The sequence below is a fragment of the Oryctolagus cuniculus genome, chromosome 1 (genome assembly GCF_051225735.1).
Source record: "Oryctolagus cuniculus isolate XC-2025 breed Fujian yellow rabbit chromosome 1, ASM5122573v1, whole genome shotgun sequence".
Lineage (NCBI taxonomy): Eukaryota > Metazoa > Chordata > Mammalia > Lagomorpha > Leporidae > Oryctolagus > Oryctolagus cuniculus.
In genome coordinates, this window is record NC_142867.1 from 184,544,744 (window position 1) to 184,563,660 (window position 18,917).

At 42.1% G+C, this 18,917-nt stretch overlaps 1 pseudogene; it reads right to left on the bottom strand.

Moving 5' to 3' along the window:
* Nucleotides 1-8,768: 8,768 nt before the first annotated feature.
* LOC100356419 (interferon alpha-2-like) lies at nt 8,769-9,337 on the bottom strand (annotated as a pseudogene).
* Between the last annotated feature and the right edge of the window lie 9,580 nt (nt 9,338-18,917).

Consider the following 18,917-nt stretch of genomic DNA (forward strand, 5'->3'; position numbering starts at 1 on the left):
TGGTGAATAATTTTTATTCTGCTATAGTTTCATTTTTCAACTCTTAAATCATTGAGCACATGATATGCACAAATTTCTGAGCTGAGCACAAGGGATTCAATAACAACTTTCTTTCTCATTAGAAGCTCATCTAAGTATAACAGAAGTCAGGGACCCTCCACTGCCCCTCCAGTCCCAGGACTCCATTGGCTGCTTTCTTCTATCTTTGCTTTGGGGTCAGAATGCAAGCAGTGGGCCATAAAATTTAAGCCAGAGAGACATTACATGCTCTCCTTTGCTTGTTTGTGATTGTTTAAACATTTAAACTTTATGTAACAATGTTTTTTACATGGGGGTTGCCTTGTCATGGTTGATCATATTATTCCTTTATTACTTTCTACTTCAACCTGAGCTTAATATAAACAGGGAATTCAAGAAAGACAATGAGACTACACCATTTTTCTCTTTAATTTTCATTACATCAGATTGTCATTTCAGCTGTTCTAGAAAGAAAAGCTCATTTATTTGTGTGCAAAAAGAAACAAATGTAATTCTGATTGCCTTGAAAGTGAAATAAAAGGAGTGATCTATGGTGACACATAGGCAAAGTGTAAATTAGCAAAATTCAGAGCTGTCCCACTGGGGACCAGGAGCTGAGGCAGAGGGGGAGAATGGAGGCCATTGCTGAAGCGTCCAAACAGGAAAGTGGCTGCTTCTGGCAGAGGCTCCAAGACAGCCTCTCCTGGGTCAATGGACTGCCCTGAGCTGTGCAAGGCAGCCGCCGGGCTAGCCTCCTGGTCAGTCCAGCAGTGATCAGCTCTGGGGAGAGAAGGGAAGAATCATGCCAATCAACCTTCAAGAAGTAAAGACAGTCACAGTCACTTGATCCCCAGCTCTGTTAGGACAGGGCTTCTTGGGCTTGTCTGAACACTCTACTTGGTTAATAACCTTCCCAGGTAGTAACAACTGCTGACTTGAGAAATCTAGAATTTAAAAAGGGGGAATTGAATGATCCAAAGTATTCTGCCATAACCTGGATAAAAATAATGATGATAATGGAAATTATAACAGCATAATTTGTTCTTTGCTAAATTTTCACTAGTCACACTTCTATGATCTTTGAAAATTTGATTCAATTCCCTCCATAACTGTGTTTGGATCACACTGTTTATAAACCTGGTTGGTGACAAATATAAACCCGGTTGAAAAGAACATAGACTAAGACTAAAACCCTAGCCAGAGTTGAGAACACGTCTTGTCCAGAAGGACTCATTAAAGGAAGTGAAGCATATGAAGATAGTATAAAAATTTCACAGAGAAAGGAATTAAAAGTTAATTTATTTTGGTGCAAAAAGTTTTGAAGTATATACGTATGAAAGATCTTCAAAAATTTGGGAAAATGGGGACTAGCACTGTGGCATAGCAGGTAGTGCTGCCTGTAGTGCTGACATCCCATATGGGCACCAGTTCAAGTTCTGGCTGCTCCACTTCTGATCCAGCTTTCTGCTATGGCCTGGGAAGGCAGTGGAAGATGGCCTGAGTCCTTGGGCCCCTGCACCCGTGTAGGAGACCTGGAGTAAGGTCTTGGCTTCTGGCTTTGGATTGGCCCAGCTCTGGCCATTGCAGCCATTTGGGAAGTGAATCAGTGGATGGAAGACCTCTCTCTCTATCTTTTTCTCTCTGTAAATAATAAATAAAAAAATCTTAAAAATTTTTCAGGAAAATGTGTATTTGGAAAATCTATGCATGGACTTCAAAAATTGGTTAAAAAGATAATCTTATCTTTTTACAAAAATATTACTTATTTACTTGTTTGCCAGGAAATGTCACTGAGAGATAGAGAGAGTAAGAGAAAAGGGTCTTTCATTTTCTGGTTCACTCTCCAAATGGCTTCAATGGCTGGAAATGGGCCAGGTCTGAACCAGTTGCCAGGAACTCCATCTAGCTCTCCCACATGGGAGCCCAATTACTTGAGCCATTCTCTGTTGTCTCCCAGGCTCATTGACAAGGAGCAGGATTGGAAGCAGAGCAGCCTGGACTTGAATTCGCCCTCCAATTCGGGATGCTGACAAACAGCAGTTTAACCTGATGCACCACAATCCAGATCCTAAAACTTACCTTCTAATTCCATTCTCCACAAACTTTTGCAGTACTCTTACATATTTAGTCACATGATTTGTGAGCCACGTGAGGTCATGGCATGAATTCTATAGAGCAAGAAGGATGAACAGCAAACAATTCCAGTTCCTCTTTTAAATGCCAGAAAGCTGTGATCTATTTTATAAAAAGCAAAAGAGGATGTGCTTTGGGCATTGTTGTGCTTGCTGATTTGATGTTCTAAGGAAATTATACAAAATACTTTTGTGTAGTTTTAAACTATAGATTTTTATGCCACTTGAAAAAATATTCTATAATTTTATGAAATGTTTGTTCAGTGAAATATGGTAGAACAATTCTTATAAACCATAAACTGCAGATCTCTGAATGACCATAATTGGCTCTTTTTTGTTGAACTGAAGAATAACCAAAAGTCACCCAACAATTTCCATGCTACCCAGGGTCCAGCTTTGTGAGCTAGGACTCTCTCCTTCAGGTCATCCCTGTCCCCTAGAAGACCCTCTTCTGTTTAGCCTGTGATTCTAGTTCCCAGGGATGGAAAATCGCATTCAGTCCATAGAACTTCATCCTGTCCACTGACAGAAACCAAAAGCATCTCTCCTATTATTTTTTTTATATTTCCACTGAATAATTGAGTTGTGACATAAAGATCTTTTACATGACCACAAAGCAAGGATATTATGTCTTTCCTGTGTGGAAGCAATGAGAGTTTTGTAAGAGAGCTCCTTAGCGAGGGGCATGGCTTATAATGTGATTGCACAACAATATTCTGATTATCTACTAGGGTCACCACAAAAGATGTTTTATCAAAGTGTTCACCTCTCCTTCATCTATTCTTTTTAAGTTTTGAAAGATTATTGTTTTGTGAACAGTTGTCAAACTCTAAAATAAAACCCCTGTCATTGATGAGATCTTGTGCCTACCTGTGTGCCCAAAAAGCTATGGCTCATATACACATAAAATCACATGGAGTTTTCCCATCTGATCCCAGACTTCAAACACAATGTACGTATGTGGCAAGGAGCTGGAGGCAAGGAGAAACAGGCAGATTTCTGGCTGCAGAGGCTGACCTAAGGCATGGGGCAATCTGTAGCCCTAGGGAACAAGATATGCCTGAAGGCAGGCAGTCAGGGCAGTTCTTTGTAGCTCATAGCGTCAGCCTTGGGGGAGTGAAGATAAGAGAAGAAATGTGCTGTTTTGCTGAGAAGCTGTTGGCTGAGAACACGCAGATGTCTTCTTGCTTAGTGCTCAGGAGATTGTTGAGGCAGTCTTGTCGCTAATCCCTAGGCCATGTAAAGCAAATAAAAGTATGAGAACAGATGCAGTCCCAGCTTAGAGCTGAGAGTCTGCAGCCCCGTGACCCTTGCATTTTCCTGCCTGAAACTACCTCAGTAGTTTTTCATCTAACTACACACAGAGGTGGCTGGACCAACCTGGTAAGTGGCACCTGAACTAGGACACCTAGCGACAGCAAGGAACCGCATGCCCTGGCTCCACAAGGCTATCCAGAGGCTTCAGCGGCTGTCTTGAGAGTTGGGATGATGCCCCAGTGCCATCAGTGCAGCAGGTTTATGAGCTTCATCTTAAACCACATCATGTTGAACTTGTATGAGCAATTTCAACCTGCTTCTTTGTATTTTCCTTTAATAAGAACAAGAAATGAGGTTTTGTTTATCTATTTCTTTGCTTTTTTTAAAGACTCCATCATCATCATCATCATCATCATCATCATCATCAGTTTCATTAGTTGTTATATATTTCTGTTGGCTGTCACAAAACACACCAAACACTGGAGTAAGGAAAAGGGTTTATTGGGGAAAACGCAGCAGACCGGAGGGAAGGGGCAAAGAAGGAAAAGGAGAGTAAGGGAGAAAGAGAAGAGAGGAGAGGAGAGAGGGAAGTGAGAGAGGAGAGAAGGCTAGAGAGAGTAAGCAGGAGAGAAGAGAGAAGCCAAGAGAGAGCGCAGAAGAGAAGAGCCAAGAGAGAGGAGCCAAGAGAACACCAGGAACAGACCCTTTTAAAACTTTGCCCGAGGGTGGGCAGGAAAGCAGGAACAGCGAATCCCATTAGGAGGGGGTGGAGCTTGACAACAGAAGTTGGGCCATGTGGCCACCTGGCTTCCAGCAATGGCGGCGGGGGCTAGAGCTTGGGATGTAAATCAGGGTGTAGATCACGCCATAGATAAAACTTCGCCAGTTTCCTAACATTAGTAACTGTCATGGGCTGCTATATTATGGTTCTTTTGCCATTCACCTTAATGACTGACACCTGTAAATCATTTTGATTGGTCTGATGATTGGTTTGTGTGCCCTGATCCTCACCTATGGTTTCAAGTTCTATATAGATCTACTCATACAAAGCAGAATCTATCAACTGGAAGAGAAAATGAGGAATGGTCCACCCATGTCTTCTTTTCAATTAAATAAGTGGAATAAATGAATATTTCCCAGAAGTCCTTGTTGCCATTTGAGATTGTTACCTTTCTTTTTTTTAAAGTTTTTTTTATTTATTTGAAAGTCAGAGTTATACAGAAATAGAAGAGCGACAGAGATAGAGAGAAAGAGAGAGAAATAGAGAGAGAGGTCTTCCATCTGATGGTTCATTCTCCAATTGGCCACAAGGGCCAGAGCTGCACCTATCCCAAGCCAGGAGCCAGGAGCTTCTTCCAGGTCTCCCACGCGGGTGTAGGGGCCCAAGGACTTGAGCCATCTTCTACTGCTTTCCTAGGCCATAGCAGAGAGCTGGATTGGAAGTGGAGCAGTCAGGACTTGAACTGGCAACCATATGGGATTCTGGCGCTTCAGGCCAGGGCGTTAACCCACTGTGCCATAGCGCCGGCCCCAAGATTATTACCTTTCAATATCGTTATTACTACTATCTGTACTGCTGAGTGGTCTCTGCTCCCCTTATTGCTAAATGCACTGAAATATCTAACTGTGTCCCTTCTATTCAAGTATTATTTGACATTTTTTGAATCAGAGTATATATTATGACTGCACTTTAAGGGATTCATTGTAATACATTGGTCCCATGATAATTTTTCCCAACACTCTGATGACTTACAGGCTCTTTGTTAGGAATCAAAGTTTGTAGAATATACAAAAATACCCAATTCCCTTCCAGCACTCTGCAGGTTGCTCTGGGGCCAGTGTCACCCATGCTGGACACATTACTGTTGGCCATGGCTCTGTGCAAGAACTCTATGTATGCACTTCAAACTTCTGTCCTTCTGATGAGATCAATGTGAACAGTTGACTCAAGGATGCCCATTGGTTTGCTTATCTCCTGAAGACCTGCCATTGATCCACTCAATATTGTAATTTTCTCCCTTTTTCCAAATTCTCCAGCTGCTGCTGACTCTTTTAATTTCATGTTTTTAGGCCGGTGCCGTGACACACTTGGCTAATCCTCTGCGTGCAGCGCCAGCACCCCGGGTTCTAGTCCTGGTTGGGGCACCTGTTCTGTCCCGGTTGCTCCTCTTCCAGTCCAGCTCTCTGCTGTGGCCCAGGAAGGCAGTGGAGAATGGCCCAGGTCCTTGGGCCCTGCACCTGCATGGGAGACCAGGAGGAAGCACCTGGCTCCTGGTTTTGGATTGGCAAAGCATGCCAGCCATAGTGGCCATTTGAGGGGGTGAACCAATGGAAAAGGAAGACCTTTCTCTCTCACACACAGTCTAAATCTGCTTGTCAAAAAAAAAAAAAAAAAAGCCAGCATTGGCTGGCATTTAATTTCATGTTTTTAGATGTGTGCTTTGGTTTTCTGAGTAAGAGTTATTGCCTGGTACAGTCTCCACCTAATGCAATCAAAGGATGAAAGTGTCTAACAGGCAAAAAAGAGCTGTGAGATTCTTCTGCACCTCCTCAGGTGTAGTGGGGAAGGTTCTCTCTATTTACTGTGCATCTTTGCTGGACAGAACATAAATGAGTCTTGACCACTGCAGCTCAAGAATCAGTAGGTAGGAAGGGTTGAGATGTTACCACCATCATACTCTTGCTCTTGGGGCCCCCAAATTTTGACTGTTTCCAACTGTGACTTCTTGGTGATCCTGGCCACTTCTCCCTGAGCAATTGTGTTTGCCCCCTGCTTTCCCAACAAGTCTTCTCAGGAGGATTATGTGTGCCTTGGAGTGCAGGTGTGAGGTTGGGGATTAAAGTCTGGCTATGCTGAGAGATGTGGGAGGTGCTGTTAGGTTAGGGTCATTCCTGCACCCTGTCTACTGTCCTGATATCTCCAGCCCTGCAGCTAGATTTTCCAATATTGTTGAATACATACCAGGAATTACTTTTCCCAAGCAAAGGGACAAAAACCTTTTAACATGTAAATAGGAGCCCACTGATCTATCACAGGAGAGTAGCAATCAAAAGCTTGGGTTGCTAACTTCAGGCCCAGATTTGAGAAATCTACTAAGTTAAACCTCTTCCCTGGCATCAGTGCTTTGGTGTAGTAGCTTAAGCGTCAGCATTCAGCACTGGAATCCCATAGGGGCACCAGTTCAAGTCCCAACTACTACACTTTTGATCCAGTCTCTTTTAATGGCCTGGGAAACCAGGGAGAACAGCCCAATTCCTTGGACACCTGCACCCATGTGGGAGACCCAGAGGAAGGTCCTGGCTCCTGGCTTCAGATTGGCCCAGCTCCAGCCATTGTGGCCACTGGGGGAGTGAACCAGCAGATGGAAGACCCCCCTCCCTGTCTATGCCTCTCTGTCTCTTTGTAAGTCTGCCTCTCAAATAAATTAATCTTAAAAAAAAATTCTTCCCTGCTACCTGAGCAATTTACACATGCTTCCTGATTACTTTCAATTACAATGTGGCACAATTTCATCTACATCTCTCAGTTCTACCCATATAGATACTCAAAATGGATCAGTTGACCACCATCATCCTGCCTTAATGCCTTTGTATAACCACTACTATCAAAGTGATACAAGCTCTCTCATTGTTCCCACTGAAAGCAAGAATTTTCTTCTGATTTTTAAAATCAAGAGACAGGATCTGACATCTGTAAAATGGACAACTTACTCTTCAGAAAGAGCTTATGTGTCCTGAGACAGATTTTCCTGATTTCCCTGGCAGTTTATCCCCCACCCAGATGTGTAGGCTGTCCAGCCTTCCTGTGCCCTACAGAACTTAGAGACAATGGTGAGTCAGGAAGATTTGCAGGTTGAGCAGCCTGCAGACAAGTATCCATTCTGACCCTTTCTCTCCCCACAACTACCTATTGCCCAAGGAAGACATACTCTGCCTGCAGCTGGGACTATTTCCTCTCTCCAAGGTATGAACTTTAAGAAATTGGACTTATTCCAGTCCTAGGCTCAGTTCTTTCAGGAAAAAGTTTCCTTTTAGTTCTGAAGCAAGATTTCCTGCAACAGGACATACTTCTGCATAAAACACAACCCTGTAAGCTACACTGAGGTTCCCTGGCAAAATTCCTCTGCAGATCTTTTCATTGCCCTAAGAGTATCATTTATCCTTTCTCTTTCCTTTGTGCCGCAGCTACTACGTCCCTGTGACAAGGACATTCCCTCATATCTAAAAATATTCACTGGAAGAAAAGAATGTCCTTTTCATAGGAATGTCTTACAAACATAGAACTTTCACTCAACTTTTGCTTTCAACTGGTTGGTACTCTTAAAGTGAAATTGATGGCCAAACAAATGAAAAAACTACAAAACGAAACAACGTCGAGGAAACAGGAAATCCTGCTTGAAGTGGTAGTGCAGGCAAGTGAGAAGTTAATGAAAGGAGAGCTGTGTGGATTTCTAGAAGAAAGGGGACCTTTTATGAAATGAGAATGAAAGTATATGGGCCAGCGCCGCGGCTCACTAGGCTAATCCTCTGCCTTGCGGCGCCGGCACACCGGGTTCTAGTTCCAGTCGGGCGCCAGATTCTGTCCCGGTTGCCCCTCTTCCAGGCCAGCTCTCTACTGTGGCCAGGGAGTACAGTGGAGGATGGCCCAAGTCCTTGGGCCCTGCACCCCATGGGAGACCAGGATAAGTACCTGGCTCCTGCCATTGGATCAGCACAGTGCGCCGGCCGCAGCACGCCAGCTGCAGTGGCCATTGGAGGGTGAACCAATGGCAAAGGAAGACCTTTCTCTCTGTCTCTCTCTCTCACTGTCCACTCTGCCTGTGAAAAAAATAAAAAAATAAAAAAATAAAACACAGCGCTGGCCCCCCAAAACCTCTTTAAAAGAAAATAAATTTTCATGAAATCCAGAATATAATATTGATAGATAAATGAATTATGAAATCCATTCATTTATCAGGTGGCACAATAAGACCTGCAGTATCTTTTTAAACAAAGATACAAGAAACTTTTGATAGTAAAACTTTAATGAATGAAATAAAATAAAAAACCAGCTAAATACAATAAAAATATTTAACATGAATCATAGCATAAATGTGTGCATAATTTAATATAGAAAAATAATTTAAATCTCATAAATAGTTAAATAAATAAATATTTAAATACATCCACATGGTCATCTGTGAGGGACTAGAGCCTCTGAAGTTGAACATGATGTTTCCTAATAGTAATGTAAACATTCAGTAAGTTTACTGCATTCATATCAACATTCTAGCAAGAAAACATCTTTGAGATGCCAGAACTTGTGCAGATGTTAAACATTTTGTTTTAGTCAACAGGAATCATTTTATGTTGAACCTGGTCTCATTCCTTGCTCCAAATTCTTTCTTGCCAGATTCTTGATAAAGAGACGGCTCTCCTGGCTTCTGCTCTGACAACCTCCCAGGCACAAGGGCTGTATTGCTTCTCTGCCAGATAGACAGCAATTCCTTGGAAGTATTTCCTCACAGCCCATGCGGAGTCCTCATGCTTCAGGGGCGTCTCCTCCGCCCCCGCTCCCTGCATCATGCAGACCTCCAGGTCACTCTGCTGCTCGAAGAGTCCAGTGCAGAGTCTGTCCAGGAGGGCCTTGTCCCAGGCAGCAGACGCCTCCTTGGTGCTGAACAGGTTGAGGAGCTGCTGGGTCATCTCATGGAGCACAGAGATGGCCTGTGTCCTCTGAGCCTGGTGTCCACCCAACTCCTCCAGGGGGCACTCAAAGTCATGTCTGTCCTGCAAGCAGGAGAGAGGGAGACTCTCCTCATTTGTCCCAGGAGCATGGAGGACCTCCCGTCATTGAGGCTGTGGGTCTGAGGCAGATCACAGCCCAGAGAGCAGAGGGACTTGGAGCTGAGCACCAGCAGGGCCAGCAGTGAAGAGAAGGGCAAGGCCATGGGGGATCTTGCAGATGCTGCTGGCCTGGCTGAGGTGGGTGATCAGAGCCTCGGCCTCTAGGTTCTCTGAAGACCTTGCTCTGCTCAAGTGCCTTAAATAGGGGACGCGCTACTTTCCTTTTTCTGAATGCCTTCTCTTCACTTTCTACTTCTGTTTTTGCTTTTCTCTATGCACTGCCCACATGGGTTTACAGTCACGTTTCTCATCATTTTTAAAAGTAATTCCTCTGTCTCCTCTCCCAGTGTCTTTTTGGGTTTATTTTCATAGTTGACCATAAGAATAAGCTTTAATAACACAGATTTCCTGTATATCTATATAATCTACGTATATCTCTATCCTTAAAAGGAAGTGTTTGAAATTTGTGTTTTTATTAAATTCAGAATTAAGAATGAAAAAAAAATCAAGCTGAAAGATAAATTTCAAAACTATTGAGGAGACAACTTTTGCCCAATTGTTAATATGATGACTAAGGCACCTGTCTCCCACAGTGGAATGTCTGGGTTCCAAATCCAGCTCACTTCCTGGCTCCATCTTCCTGCTAATCTGGAACCTGGGAGGCATCAGACAATGTCTCAAACAATTGGGCTCCTGACTCCCATATGGGAGACCTGGATGGAGTTTCTGGGTCTTGGTTTTGGTTGAGGACCTGGGGCCACTGGGAACATTTGAGGAGTATCTACAGTATCTTTATCACTGCTTCTCAAATAAATTGCTGAATAGTTAATTAAAAATCTTAAAGCTGTTGATATTGAACTTTTCTCACTAAATTAGCAGCAACATTTAATTCAATTTATTATATTAATTGTAATCATGAAATTACATTAAAAATCTCAAAATACACAACACTATTAACAATAATACCAATATAATGACTTATTTTAAATTATTTGAAGCATTTTGTATAGATGAAAAATTATGTTCTTCACATTGATTTTTAGTGTATTGACTTTGCTTCATATGTGAAAATAATTTTAAATTCAGTATCTGCTAGATATGCCTCCACATATTGTCAACATTTTTCATTTTGCTTGGCATAGGTATTGATGTGTTGAAAACCTTCAGCTGAATTAAATAATATGATATAAGCTATTTGCATTTAGTTCTCAAAACCCAACTCACACTCACAAGCATGAGGCTCAAAGATCAGAAACATCCACAAGACAGTCACTGACAAAAATCCAAACACCACCTCCTTCTATATGACTTGAGAGCAACCAAATCATGAAAGTGAAGTCTAGCAAGAAGCCATCTGGTCACAGTAAGTTTATGGCACCAGTGTGTACCTGTTCTGTCTATTTCTGCAAACTCAAAGTCAATGTTTCTCATTGAGAAAGCAATGAGAATAATGAATACCAAAAAATAAGGTTTTGTTGAATAGGGTTGAACTTCGGAACATCACAAGCTACTGCAATGCCTAAGATTTGTTCATAGGCCAAGAATTCATTTTCATACTATTGGGAAACATATCACACCCAATGTGATTTAGAAAATATGATCAATTTGAATCTTTATATATTTGCATTAAAATTCAAGTTTTCCAAAAAGCCTTTATAGACCCCAAACCCAGTTGACTTTTATCCAACAAAAGAAAGTTGTCTTTGTGTGACATTAATAACCAGACAAATATTGAGTATTATTTTGTGAGGCATTAACTTTCAACCCTGATTTTCAACTCTGTCTTTTTCTTTTAAAGATTTATTTTATTTATTTGAGAGACACTCCAGATAGACAGAGGGAAAAAGAGGGGGGGGGGTCTTCCATCCACTCATTCACACCAAATGGCTGTAATGACCAGAGCTTGGCAGATCCAAAGCCAGGAGTCAGAAGCTTCCTTGGGGTCTGACATGGGTGCAGGAGACCAAGTACTTGGGCCATTTCCACTGCTTTCCCAGGCCATTAGCAGGGGGCTGGATCAGAAGTGGAGTGGCTGAGACCTGAGCCAGCACCTGTATGGGACGCAGCGCTACAGGCAGAGGTTTAAACTACTATGCCACAGTGCTGGCCCCCTCAGCTCTGTCTTTATTTCTATATTCTGCACAGAAATTTAGGTTGCCACGATCCTCCGGATTTCTACTCTTTAAATGATAGAATCTGTTTTGACAAATCATCTCTTTAGTAGTTGAACTCTCTTATCCACTTTGTTCTCTAGGCAAGGCTCAGTGAAATCACTTGAAAACTTTTTTCTCCGAAGCAATTTCCCAGATTTCCTGTTCCTACTGGAAGGTATTCATGAATGATCCACCCATTTTGCTTCATCATAGCCATAGTTTGTTAGGGTTCCATTAGGTTATGGTTAATATTTGCATTCTAGTTTCACTGAGCATCAATGATCGCTGAGTTTATCGCTAAAACCAATAGACCTCAGAGCACATATGGCTCTGAGGATTCTAATTGTAATAGCAGCACAACTTTTAGCCCTTGCTGAGCACTATCATAAACTCACAAATAGAACCTCATTGCCTCTTTGCTCTCTACTGTGACAGAAAATAACAAACTTGGATGTCATACACAGAGTCTCGTATCTAAATGCAAACTCTCCCTGATTCACAAGGCTCACAGTAACCAGATAACATAGCATCCTCTCTTTTTCATGGTAGTAGCCCTGCACCTCCCTCCCCAATTTTTATTCCTCCATCTTTCCTGTCCTTGTCAGGCATAAGCCAGGGGCCCAATGTTGTGGCATAGTGGGTAAAGCCACTGCCTGCAATGCCAGCCAGTCATTTGGGTGCCTGTTCGTGTTCTGACTGCTCCATTTCCCTTCCAACTCTGTACTAATGTCCTGGGAAAGGCAGTGGAAGATGGTCCAAGCTTGTGCCCCTGCTACCCTCATGGGAGACCTGGAATAAGCTCCTGGCTCCTGTATTTGGCCTGGACTTACCACTGCAATTGTAGCTATCTAAGAAGTGAACTAGTGGGTGGAAGATCTCTCTCTCTCTCTTTCTCTTTCTATGTTATTTTGACTTTCAAATGAATAAATTAATATTTAAAAAAATAAACCTGACCTTCCTAAGCTGTCAAGTTGATCAGCTGTCTTTCTTTAAAAAAAATAAGCCAAATCCTCAGAACATATGTGTAAACTATAAATAGTTGTGATTTCATTTCTAAAATTATTTATTTATTTATTGGTTGGTTGGTTGGTTTATTTGAAATTCAGAGTTATAGAGCAGGGGATAGACAGAAAGACAGATTACATCTGTCCACTGGTTCACTCCCCAAATGGCCACACCATCCTGGACTAGAGTAAGCTGAAGCCAGGAGTCAGGATATTCATCCATGTTTCCCATGTGGGTGAAGGGGCCCAAGCATGTGGATCATGTTCTACTGCTTTGTCCATCCCATCAGCAGAAAGTTGAATCAGAAGTGGAGCCACTAATCAACACTCATATGGGATGCTGGTATTGCAGGTGGTGGCTTTACCTGTTACACCACAATACTGACCTCATGAGTTCATTTTTTAAAGATTTATTAATTTATTCGAAAGGCAGAGAGTTACAGAGAGGCAGAGGCAGAGGGTGCGAGAGAGAGAGATGTCTTCTACCCACTGGTTCACTCCGCAAATGGCCGCAACAGCCAGGGCTGGGCCAATCTGAAGCCAGGAGCCAGGAGCTTCTTCTGAGTCTCCAAGGTGGGTGCAGGGGCCCAAGCACTTATGTCACCCTCTACTGCTTTCCCAGGCCATATCAGAGGGCTGGATTGGAAGTGAAACATCCAGGACTTGAACCAGTGCCTCTGTGGAATGCTGGCACTGAAGGCAGTGGCTCTACCCACGAGGCCACAGCACCAGCCCCATGAGTTCATTTTTCTATCACTCAGAAACCTAGGCTTAAAATCTTTCTAACATCTTTAGATGGCATGAGTATAAAATCAACCTATTGGGTCTATTACCCAATAAATTTAATTATTCATTAGTTTTCATTATTCAAATAAACTCTTACATTACTAAACAATTAGAATGCTCAAATTTCTGATATAGGCATAACAGTTTCTATAATACATGAGTCTTCCTTCTAGAAGTGTATGTTGCAAAAATTAGTAACTTTAGTCATTTATCCATTCAACACCTTTTTGTCGGATTTTATATTTCATCCTAATGATCACATCTGAGAATTTAGGACAATTCTGCCAAAATGGTAATTCTTGGTCTATGAAACACTGGGAAATGAGCATTTTTTTCATTGTCCATTTGAGATGTCACTGAGAACTTTTATTTCCAGATGGCCCTTATTTTTTTTTTACTTTATAATGGTAGGAAAGCAAATATGCATTGTGCAAAAACTGAAATTGAAAATTTGATAAATAAAAATTTAAAAAAAGAAAATTTGAATCTTTAATTGGACTAGCATTATGTATTATAATCTTGTGGCAATTTTGACAGCTACATTTACAGAATAGGGGAGGGAATAATATATACTCTGAAGTATTCCAATTGTTATGCTATGGTATTTGATAGGTTAGATGTATGAACTATATTTTCAACTTAAGACACTTTAAATTTACAACGTGTTTAGCAGGATATCACACCATTGTATGTCAAGAACTATCTTCATTCTCTTTTCATATAATATTTTACTGCCCAAATTTGTTTTTGCTATCATTTTGGGCTTCGTGGAAAAGGGCACTGGAAGAATACAATCCTCTCTGTTGATAGAAAGGAGCCTTCTCTATAGAGGTGGCTCTGTCTTCGACCTTCGTGGCCAGTAGGTGGCGACCTTGCTCTGTGAGTCGTCTAATTGCCTGCAGAGTGCAACGGATTCCATCTCTTTTTGCTACATCAACTGTTAGATTTCGGTGACAGGAGCATTCTCTTGTTTCCAAAATAGTCATTATACAGGAGATTCTGACAAATAAGATTTTCATTCAATTTTCACTTTTCACTGGAAGTTTTGTTCTCTTAAGGGGTAATAGGTGGTAGGAAACCACGAGGAAAGAGAGAACAGCTGGGTGACTACACAGCACGGGTTGAGAAGCGCAACCTGGGAATTTCTACCCCAGAGAAGAAGGTAACTGTTGTGCTATGGGAACGGGAGAATGTGATTCAAGAAACCAGGGAGGAAAGGCAAAGTGTGCTAGGTGTCAGAATCAGCCAATGAATTTGGCATGGATTTCAGTTGAGGAGAATGCCTCCATTCCATTTGCTGTCTGAATATTAGGTCAAGCCTGTCTTCCCCGTGCAAAATGACCATAAAACAGTCTTCTCCAGAATACTTCCCAGAAGTCCCACTTTTAGATTCACACATTTTTGCAGGTAGTTACTGAGTGGGAGTGGGAAAGTCCACCACTCTGAAAGACATCTAAAATAGCTGTAGGAAGATATAGAACAGTAAGTATTGTAGCTTAGACCCTTACTATTATGTGTTGTAGTTTTAACTGAATTTCAAATGTAGCATTTACAATGCCTAATAAAACCACTTTGTTTCCATTTCTACTCTATTTTACATTTGAGAAAGTTGAGGCTCAGAGAAGTTACATAAATTTCTTAGGATCACAGAGAAGTGGTGACAGAATCAAGTTTCAATGTTAGTCTTAGATTGCATGTTATGGCTAATATGAAATATTTCATATTTTAGAATTTTGTTTTTCCAAATCTGTGATTTGATTTCCAAATTAAAAACACATCTTGCTCCCTGTCTTCTTGTTAAAAAAAAAAAAAACTTAACTTAAATGACAGAGAGGGAGAGAGATGGACATTGAGAAAGCGACTTATGATATGAATGCTCCCATCTGCTGGGCCACTCCCCTAAATAAGTACACATGTGTGCATGTGTTGTGGGCAAGGGTGAGGGGTAGGAGGCAGGAGCTTAGTCCAGATCCCCTACATGTGCTGCAATTAACCCAAATAGTTGAGCCTCCCAGTGTCTCCGTTAACTGGAAGTCAGAATCAGGAACCACAGCAGGGTCTGAACCCAGAAACTCGGATGTGGAGCACAGGCATCCCACCTAGCAGCTTAATCACTAAGGCCAGACATCCACGCCTCTTGTGTTATTTTATTGGTGCATGCCATGATATCTTTTTGCCGGCTCTTTTCTGTTCTTTACCTTATATATTGTAAAGGACAAAATCTTTTATTCTGTTTCACTTTTCCACCTTTTGAATGAATTGTCCCATATTAGCTTCATTGCAATTATGTTTTTGTGCATCCCCAAAGGCATGTGATTTTTGTGAAAGAGATGGTCTACCTCATAGGTAAAGTATAAATTTAGTCAGAAGAATGCATTAGTAATAATGTTAAAGAACAGAAGAAATCTTGGCATACATAGGTTCTACCGGAAAATAAAAGGTTCTATAACAGTGATATTAAAAATGTGGTTAAGGAGAATACCAGGTAATCAAATTTTTAATCAATTCAATTTATTTAATTCAATTTATTTATGTGTTTGTGTGTATTTGTGTGTGTGTATGTGTATGTGAGAGAGAGCGAGCGAGCCCTCATCTACCATTTGATTCCCCAAATACCTGCAATGACGAGTGCTGTTATGGGGCTGAAGCCAGGAGCCAGGAACACAATCCAGGCCTCCCATGTGTGTGGCAGGAACCCAGTTACTTGAGAAGACAAGTAACTGGCTGCCACCCAGAGTCTGTATTTTCAGAATGCTGTAGTCAGGACCTGGAGCCACAAACTGAGCCAAAGTGTTCCAGTACAGGACGTGGATGGTGTCCTAATCCCCTGGGGGAAATGCCTGCTCCCTGGTAACCAAACGATCAGATTTTTAAATTCCCTGAAATTGCCTCTCTAGGTAATTTGATGATAAAGCCTATAGCTGATGCAGGTGTAATGCATGGAATCTTCTGTAAATAGTTCAGGAAGATTAGTTGGCAATTAAAGAGTGTGTCATTGCAAGATTTCATCTCCAATCATAGATGATAAGAAAATCTTGATGGAACAGACAGGATTGGAATTGACAGAGGACTATATTTTTAAACAGAACAGAGGATCACCGAAAATTCATGTGAAGTGGCTAAACTGCAAAATAAATGTGGTTATTTTACAACCAATGCAGATTTATGCTTGTTTTCACATAAAACAGAGCACAACAAAGGAGACATCCATGAAAAGGTGATGAAGTGCAGCCTGATCTGAACATTTAGCAACCCAGAATACAAAAGGAAATAAGAAAATATAACTACAATATAGAAAATACACAAGCAGCCACCAAAGGGTGGTAGAGAAACCGTAACCGAGAAGTGCTAGACATCAGTTGAGGAGAGGGTGTGACTTGATGGCTAATTTTATGTCGACATGGTTAGGCCACATTACCCAGATATTTTACCAGTAATTATTATAGATTTCTCCACAACAACATGTGAAATGAGACTAAAATATAATCAGATTTTGAGTACAGAAAAGTTTTTCCATAGTGTGGGTGGTTCTCATCCAATCAGTTGATACTTCAATGAAAAAACCTGGCCTCCCAGGAGCAAAAGTGGACTCTGATACTAGACTAAGTGCTAGATACTAGTATTTACTAGTATGCTCTAATATGAGACTAGACCTGGACTGAAACTACAGCTCTGTCCTGGGACTTCAGCCTGCCTTGCTTCCCTGTAGAGCATGGATTTGCCGAGCTTACACTATCACATCAGCTAAAGCCTTAAAATGATTTTCTGTCTGTTTATATACAGTGATCCCTTGGAATCCATGGGAGATTGAGGCAGAGACTCATGATAACTGCAAGCCAGCAGTCTCAAATCCTTTATATAAGCAGCAAAGTACTTGAATAAAAACCATACACTTTCTCTCATATATTTTAATCAGCTCTGGATTTTGTATAATGCCTAATAGCAATGCAAGCCTTATGGAAAAGGTTGTTATAATACATTGTCTAAGAAACTATGACAAGGAGAAAAGCCTGTGCGAGTTCAGGACAGATGCAGCCGTCACAGGCACGACTACATAACACATCACCAACGATACATATGAACCTCCATTGGTGGAGCTGGTGAAATCTGCCACTGCAGGAGCTACCTGTCCTGGGGTAACGCATTCTGCAGGATCTGTTTCCCTGGGGAACCATGAGCAACACAGGCGAGGAAGCCTAGCATTTCCAAGCACTGTCCTTCTCCTCAATTCCTCCACCCAGGTCACAAGGCAACAGCCAAAATCTGTGGAGATTTACAGAAGGCCCTGGTCAACCCCAAGCATGAGAGCAGCAAATCCATGTGTCCAGTGTAAAACTGAAGGACAAGGTTCAAGAGGCTCCTCTGGGGGGGCAGGCCCTCCATGTGACCTTGACGATTCTCACTCTGCCTAGGGAGAGACCACAACAAAGGGTGGTGCTGTCCAGAGAAGTGGTTCAAAAAGTACTTGAAAATGGATACGTTTGAAAAACTAGCCTCCTTGGCTGTCAGAAAACAATGATTCTGGTCATCCATTCATCTACGGTCCTTAGATTTCCTGGGACTTTTCTGTCTTTTGCTACGTAGGCACAGAGTTTGACACTTCCGTAGAAAAGGTATCGACAACATGAAGGAAATTGACAGTGAGGGTATTTGTCTATGAGTTCATATTTGCCATCTTATATTAGAAGTGACTCTTTGGAATTAAAATTGTACAAAAGAAATTAATGCAACATGAACATGTAACTTCTCTGGTTAGCAGAGAGCTGTGTGCTCAGACTGGCAGCTCTCCCTTCCCCTGGAGTCCCACATGCATGGAGGACGTGAGATTGGGATGTTGTGGTCTGCACAGTGGAAACAGGCAGGGAGTGCGTGCTTCTCTGTTTCTACAGCTCTCAAGTCTCACAGAGTCCATGCCCTGATCAAAGCCAGGTCTTTTATTACAACAGATGAACGGTGAAGGAAACAGGCCCACTAAAGCATGGGACTCAGTTCTTTCCGAGAACTAGCATTTTTGCTGCATGATATTCGATTTTTACTCAGAGTAGCATTTCTGCGCAGCTCAGAATCCTGCCCTCCTGTGCGTCTTGGTTGCTGCCTTTGTCACACGTGGCTCCAGGGCGCTGTCTTTCCCTGAGATGATGTCAGTGGCCCACACAGAAACCCAACCCTGCTTTCTGTTTCCCTTAGCTGCAGCGACTGCTACATCATATGCACCGGAAGTTAGGAGAGTCTCTCCTGCAGACGTTTAGGCCAACCCAGAACTTTTGTTAAACTGCTGCTGTCTTTGTGGTTCCCTACTCTCTAGGGAAAATGTTCAGTCGAAACCACAACTGAGCACAGAGCAGCTATGTGTGAATGGGCAGGAAGATGAAGGGAATCAATGACAAGCGCCCTCTGGGAAATTTTACATCAGACAAGAGGGAAACTGTGATGATGGGGGGATGGATTCTGAAAAGCCAGGTGCCAAAATCGGTGAACATGCATCTGCTGTCTTCTGCACCTCATACAGCTGTGTATCTCCTGTTTCAGGGGTGTATACAAGGCACCATGTCCTGACTGACTACAGCAGGAACAGCATGGAAATGAGGAGGGACAGTTTCTCAGCCTCTCTGGAATTCTTGACAGAATTCTGGGTTTTCAGGCTGCCTCCACTGCTGGCCAGTGGCTGAAGTGTTAGGACGTGGTTCCTAAGAATCTTATAGAAAGACAATTCATGTTACAAAGACAGTGAAGGAGAAGGA